Source organism: Euleptes europaea, chromosome 1, assembly GCF_029931775.1.
Source record: "Euleptes europaea isolate rEulEur1 chromosome 1, rEulEur1.hap1, whole genome shotgun sequence".
Taxonomy (NCBI): Eukaryota; Metazoa; Chordata; class Lepidosauria; order Squamata; family Sphaerodactylidae; genus Euleptes; species Euleptes europaea.
The window spans coordinates 126,971,759-126,979,328 of record NC_079312.1 but is presented as its reverse complement, the minus strand read 5'-3'; positions in this window follow the sequence as shown (position 1 = coordinate 126,979,328).

Genomic DNA, 7,570 nt, shown 5'->3' with positions numbered 1-7,570 from the left:
TATGGGTTTATAACTTTGTTTCGCGGACCTTAATTTAGTTCTCGTGGACCCCTGGGGGTCCATGGACCCCTGGTTGGGAACCAGTGCTGTAGATGCACGTTTCCCCCATCTGAAGTCTCAAAATTAACAAACCCAAAAAAAGTTCTCAAAAAGTTTTGAGCATTCGGATGGGGAAAATGTGCATCGAGAGAACAGCAAGCCCAAGGCGAAACCTCCCGTGCATAAATGGCCTTAGACCCCCCTCCCCAAACATAACGGACCGTCCAACGGCCCCCATCCCAGCACCGTTCCCAGCCGAACCACTTGCCACTGAGCTACCTCCAAGACTTTGTGTGCTCCTAGTGCAGGGGTGGGGAACCTTTTTTCCGCCAAGGGCCATTTGGATATTTATAACATCATTCGTGGGCCATACAAAATTATCAACTTAAAAATTAGCCAACCAAGCCCCAAGCAGGCAGCTGCCCCAGATGACCCCCCCCCCCGCCAGCGTGGGCAAGAAGGCAGGCATCCTACTGGTGGGAAAGGGTTAATACAGTTTCTTGGGCGGTCCTATCAGCTACATAGCTAACAACTCTTCTGCAAGGGGGGGGGAAGGTTCCTTTTCTTGGCAAAACAAACTCACATCCACCTTGAATAGAGGCTATTCCTGTCCGGGGGAGGGGGCGGATCACCAGTCTTAGATCCTTCTGAGCTAGAGATCTGCCAGGACCCACGAAGGGCCAGACCAAATGATTTCGAGGGCCTTAAACGGCCCCCGGGCCTGACATTCCCCACCCCTGTCCTTAGTGCAACGCTAGGATTGCTCGGACTTAGGGGGGAGGGGTGTTGTGTATGTATTTAGTAGGGTAGTAAGCAAGGGGAGACTAGGAGCTTGAGTTCTGCATGAAGGATCCTGAACCCCGCTCGCTCTATTGGCTAAGCAAACGGATCCTATTGGCCCTAAGCCAGCATGTCCCATTGGTCACCAAGAGGGTATTCCCCCCCCATCACGGATGGGGGGGAGTGGCCACAGGCGGCCAGGGGGGCATATAAGCAAGGCACGTTCAGTGTGTAAGTTAGTTCTGTGCTGAAATCAAATAAAGCTGTGTTGGTGAACTCCGTCTCTGATCTTGTGAATCCTTCCCCACGGGGACTTCACATTTGTTTTGACATATTCATGGCGGAAAGGGGTATTCATGGCTACTAGTCGAAATGGATACTAGTCATGCTGCATACCTATTCTCTCTAGTATCAGAGGAGCATGCCTATTATATTAGATGCTGTGGAACACAGGCAGGATGGTGCTGCTGCAGTTGTCTTGCTTGTGGGCTTCCTGGAGGCACCTGGTTGGCCACTGTGTGAACAGACTGCTGGACTTGATGGGCCTTGGCCTGATCCAGCAGGGCCTTTCTTATGTTCTTAAAATTCATATGGGAGGTGATGAGATTTCCCCCGCTTTTTGTTATCCTGTGCCAGGGAGGTTCCGTTTATTGTTAGGGCTAGGCAGATTCTGGACCGCGTTACTCTGTTCAGGTTTCATCTGTAGGAGCTAAAGGGCTCCTGCTATAGCTCTGGTTTTGAGGAAGATGCTGAGAGTTTGGAGGTGAGAGACGCCGCTGGCCCCTCCCCAGTTGAGGAAGGGTGGGTAGAAGAAGAACCAAGGAGATGCATCTCCCGCCTAGAGGAAGCACTAGCTCCGTATTGGCGAACCTATGGCACGCGTGCCACTTCCGGCACGCGTAGCTCTCTCTGCCGGCACGCGCGGTTCCTCCAAGCCGCAGGCCTTTCCGGTTCTGCCCCGCCCCGAATGGGGGAGGCTGTAGCCCAGGGGTGGGGAACCTCCGACATCATTGGCGGTGGCCCCCGGACTCTCCCACAGAAGCAGCTGCCATTGCCGCCGCGGGAGCGTGCGCGGCCGGCCAGGCGGGTGGGAGAGCGGGGAACAGAAGCCGGGCGCCCACACTCGGCATGGCCGGCGGCTTCTCCAGCGCCCTCTGGGCCTGTGCAGGCGGAGGGGCGTGGCTGGCTGGTGGGTGCGAAGGAGGCGCCCTCTGCCCCACCCTGCTCGCTTCTCACAAGCCTGCCGCTGCCGCGCCCCACCGCCGCATCCCCCCCTCGGGGCAGGCAGGCAAGCCGGGTGGGAGATCCCCACCGGGCAGTGGCGGCGAGGCCCAGCCGGGCGGGCGGGGAATCCTCCTCCTGCTGCTGCTCGCCCCTGGCACATGGGAGGCGTCCATAGGCAAAGGGCACAGCAGCAGGGCTGGTGGCTGGTGAGCCGCAGGGCAGGAAGTCAGGCGGAGGCTCTGGGGCGCCTCCCTCCCTTCCCTCCCTCCCTCCCTGGCGGCGGGCCCGGCTAGGTGGGGGCAGCTGTCAGCGGGGCAGGATTTTTTTTCTTTTTTCTTTTGCCTTCTTGTCCCCCTTCCCTTCTTCCCCCCCTTCCCTTCTTCCCCCCTTCCCTTCTTCCCCCTTCGCAGCTGGTGCCTGATTGGGAAGGCTTCTGGGCCCTTGTCCATTCCCCCCTTTCCCCCCTTCTCCCCCCTTCTCCCCTTCCGTGCCTTCCTGCGCGCCGCCCAGCTGGCTGGTGGGCCTGAGCCACACCGCTACATTGCTGGCCTTCCTTGGGCTGCTCTACCTCTCCTGCCCCTTCACCCTTCCTCTCCCAGCTCCTCCCTCACCCAGGACCTGCCCCAGCCCTCCATGGGTGTGTAGGAGCAGGGCAGGACACCGAACCTCCGCGGGAAGGGAAGGGTCTCCCGGTGCCCCGTGCGCTGCGGGCTGTTCTGCGTGCTCCCCCCCACTTCTAGGCTGCCGCCTGAGGGAGGAGGCGGGGGGCGTGTGTGTTAGAGAGAGAGAGAGAGAGAGCAGGAAGGCTTTTCTGTCTCTAGCCATTCAAGCATGGGAGGTTTTGCCTTGGATTTGCCACTCTGTAGATGCACATTTTCCCTATCCAAATTCTCAAAACTCATCGGTAAGTCCCCATGCAGAGCTTTGAGAATCCAGATGGGGAAAATGTGCATCTGGAGAGTGGCAAATCCAAGGCAATACCTCCCATGCATAACTGGCCTCTTTCTTTCTCTGTCTCCCTCTGTCCTTTTCTTTCCCTACTTTTCTTTCTATCCCTTGCTCCATTTCTTTCTCCCTTTCTCTCTCTTTTTCTTTCTTTCTTTCTCTCCCTCCCTTCTTCCCCTTCCCCCTCCCTTCCCCCTCCCTTCCCCCTCCCTTCCCTTCTTTCCTTTCTTCCTTCCTTCCTTCCTTCTTTCCCTCCAGCGGCTTCTCCGGCACCCTCTGGGTCTGTGAGGGCGGAGGGGCGTGCAGTCCTATTCCTCCTTTGAAGTGCCCACAAGTCATCCTCTAAACACCTTTCCATTTGTCTTGATATGTAGAGAAAACACTAAGGAACTAGTTGCCAATCTCCAGGTACTAGCTGGAGATCTCCTGCTATTACAAGTGATCTCCAACCAATAGAGATCAGTTCCCCTGGAAAAAATTGCCACTTTGGCAATTGGACTCTATGGCACTGAAGTCCTTCCCCAAAGCCCGCCCTCCTCAGGCGCCACCCCAAAAACCTCCCACTCATGGCGAAGAGGAACTTGGCAATCCTAGCCTCTCCCTCTGGGCCCCCTCTGGGGGTGGTATTCAGGTTAAATTGCCGCATTGGCACTCGGCGATAAATAAGTGGGTTTTCGGTTGCAGTTTGGGCACTCGGTCTCTAAAAGGTTTGCCATCACTGCACTAGCTGTTGCTGCAAGAAAGCCTGCTGGGGTGTCTAGCAGCTCTTCGGGAGGTCTGCTGCCTGTTAGTGGTTAAGAGCCGTGGACTGATCTGGAGAACGGGGTTTGATTGCCCGGTTCTCCAGATTAGAGTCCAACGCTCTAACCCCGGCTAGTCACAGTTCTCTCTGAACTCTCTCGGCCCCATCTACCTCACTGGGTGTCTTTTGTGGGGAGAGGAAGGGAAAAGATTGTAAGCCGGTTTGATTCTCTTTAAAAGATAGAGAAAGTTGGCATATAAAAACCAACTCTTCTTCTTATGCTCTGCTTTTGAACGTATATTTAAAAAGCAACTATTATTTTCCCTAGAAGAGTAAATCAGTCTGGTGTAGGGATCCCCTCCCCAGGTGTAACTGTTTAATTTGGAATAAGAAGGCCATTTTAATACAGTTCCTCTGCACTTTCACCATACGATTTATTGTGTCACACCAATGTTGCATGAATGCAATTTAGCTGTAAGTTTCTCAACCAGTTTAATGGGACTTTTTCCTTGGCAGGCCAGTATGTTTAAGATTGCATCTTTAAAACTCTTCACATCTGCAGCTCACGTCTACCCACTGCCCTCTACAGATCACTTCTTTAAAAGCCAGCTTTGATTCCTTTAATATCTCAATCTGCTGTGATTCTCATGCTTGAGTGGGAAATTGAAACAGACCCCTACAGCATGATTCTAATACTTACTCAGACATAAATCCTACTCTCTTGCTTGTCTGCCAGCACCTTCAGTCTTTGCTTGAGTTGACCCTCAAGACCATCTACCCAAGTTAATTCTTGGTTCCCAAATCCTTACATGACAGAGGTGCAAGAATCAATGAACTGTAACTCAGACACCTCAGCTGCTACTGCCCATCCCTCATACACGTTGGGTCATCCCAGTTGAATCCATCCCATTTTTGTACAGAAGGAATGAAGGGCAATTTTGGGCATGCTGGATCTTGAATGCTTTTTTCTTCATAATAAAACACACAGTGTTAGAAATTATTTAGGAAGGCGTTCCAACCAAGACTGTCAGTGTGGTTCAGTCACATTTGGAATACTAAGAACAGTTCTGGTTTCCCTCTCTTAAAAAGGATTATATATTGTGTAGTAGTTAAGAGTGTCAGATTAATATCTGGGAGACCCAGCATCAAATCCCCATTCTGCCATGGAAGTTTGCTGGGTGACCTTAAACCAGTCACAAACACTCAGCCTAACTTACATCACAAGTTTGTTGTGAAGATAAAATGGAGGAGAGGAGAACAGTGTAAGCTGCTTTGTAACCCTGTTGGGGAGACCAGCAGAGTATAAATGAAGAGAGACAGCGTGGTGTAGTGGTTAAGAGCGGTGGTTTGGAGTGGTGAACTCTAATCTGGAGAACCGGGTTTGACTCCCCATTTCTCCACATGAGCAGCAGTGGCTAATTGGTGAACCGAGTGGATTTCCCCACTCCTACACACAAAGCCAGCTGGGTGACCTTGGGCGAGTCACACTCTCTCAGCTTCACCTACCTCACACGGTGGCTGTTGTGGGGAGGGGAAGGAGATTGTAAGCCGGTTTGAGTCTCCCTTAAGTGGTAGAGAAAGTTGGCATATAAAAACCTACTCTTCTTCTAAAATAAAACAATTACAATAAATTAAGAAAGACTAAACTGATCAAATCATTGGAGCACAAGTGGCTTTTTAGCTTTGAAAAAAACAACCAGAAGGAAGTATAAGAGGTTTAAAAACTGGCACGGAGATAGATGGTCTTTTCCCCTCTGTCCCTTATAACAAGAAGAAGTTAGGTTAATGAAGTCAGTAAGCAATGGATTCAGAACAGGCAAAAGGAAATACCACTTTATATTGATGCTAAATTAACTTCTGGATTTTAGTGGCTCAGGTATGGTGGGGCCGTGAGCACAGATGGTTTTCAAAAGGGATTTCATAAGGTAACAGCTGTGTTAACAGCTGTCACGACTAAGGAGAACCTCCAAAGCTAGAAGTGCATACTACTTACTGTCATGACAGGGACAAACCAACAGAGAAAGGCTGTACCCTTCTCAGAGGCATGTCATTGGCTTTTGGATGCAGCATGCTAGACTGGCTGGAGCCTTGGCCTAATTTGGCAGAACTGATGTTCAGCCTAAAGCAGAAATAACCAACTGTTAGGGTTGTGAACTGGCATGGAGAAAAGTGTCCTGTCCCTTTAACAGTGGCTTGATATGTGGAAATGGGCAGGTGAAGCTTTTCATGGCATGGAAGTAACACCCCATTAAACTTCTGCTAAAGGGGCAGGACATTTTTCTTCAGGCTAGCTGGTAACCTTAACCACTGCCAGCCTAGATGCAGACCCAAAACAACTTTTATCTGCCTGCTGGTAACACAACCAAATTTTAATTTTATTTGTGGTCTGGTAAAAAAGTTTATGCACAATTTTGTTTATAACGAATGTCTCATTTTTGTTACAAGATTTCCCATATTAACATCAGACAGCTCTTGTTACTTGTGTATCTAATATGTAAAGGTACGTATTTCCTTTGTATGGAATGCTATGCCCCAGTGCCTCTTTCCTGTAAGGGTGGCAACCAAGTTTCTTATGGAGCCCTACCAATTATGCAGGAGTAACTTTATTCAGTATAATCCACTCCCTGCCTCTGCCTGGCTGCTGTGACTACGGCAGGAATAAAGGTGTGTCACCATACACTGGAAGGCACTCTAGTACCCTGCCTTCCACCATTGTGTTACCAGAATGTGTCCACTGCATGTGTGTTTCCCCAAATGCCTCCGAAGATTGAGCCACCACCACCACCACTGGCAGGACGTCATTTTTATCTCTGCTCCTATCACAGGCCTCTACCGTGACACGTCGATGGGGTGAAGTACCGCGTAGTAGAAGGTTTAGTTTGGGAAACAGTGAAGAACAGCATATTTGAGCAAGCTAGGCTAAGGAGAGGTATCCCCTTAAGAGACAACAGCTCAGGTGTGGCTTTACAGCTCCAATAAACCTCCTACTTGAATCCAGACTTCTCACCAGCTAATTGTGGAGCAGTGAGGCTGGACTTGGGGAGAATCTTGCAGTTTCCTTCCTTCAAATTTCCATTTGCTTCTCCCTTTGCCTGCCCCAGTTTACAGATTGATGTATGAATGAAGAGGGAGGAGGGCGGCAAAGCCTAGTGGATTTTGTCTAGGAATACTTGCCGCCCTACTCCCTCTTCATTCATACATCAATCTGTAAACGGGCAGGCAAAGGGAGAAGCAAAATGGAAATTTGAAGGAAGGAAACTGCAAGATTCTCCCCAAACGCTGACCCATGAAGGAAAGGCTATGAAAGAATGAGCCAGCGCGTAAAATTATGTTTGGGACGAATAAACATGCATTTCATCCTACTGCTCCTTCCTGTTCAATCCCTGGTGGTCAAGATGAGGTAAGGAAGGAGCATAGAACACTTTTAGTATGAGCTTAACCATATTTACTTCAAAGTCAGTCATACTAAATTAATAGGATGTTCTTCCTAAGTTTTCAATGGTGGTGTGTGTGTGTGTGTGTGTGTGTGTGTGTGTGTAAGACAGGGAAATTACAACTTTCAGCCAGGTTCAAAGAAGGGGTCCAACTAGAGAAGAAACTCTTAATTGATTCTTTCATAGCCTTTCCTTCATGGGTCAGTGAACGATTTCAGTAGTATCTTCTGGTAGGTTCAACATTTTACTACCACTCCAGAAATTGACACAAATTACTAGGGGATCAACACAATTTGAGAAAATTATGCTAGATTGCCCTTCGCACTTACATGGAAACATTTCCCTTCTTTATACACAATTCTGAGTTCATCTTGTTGGAATACAGATCCTAAATATGGTTCATCTT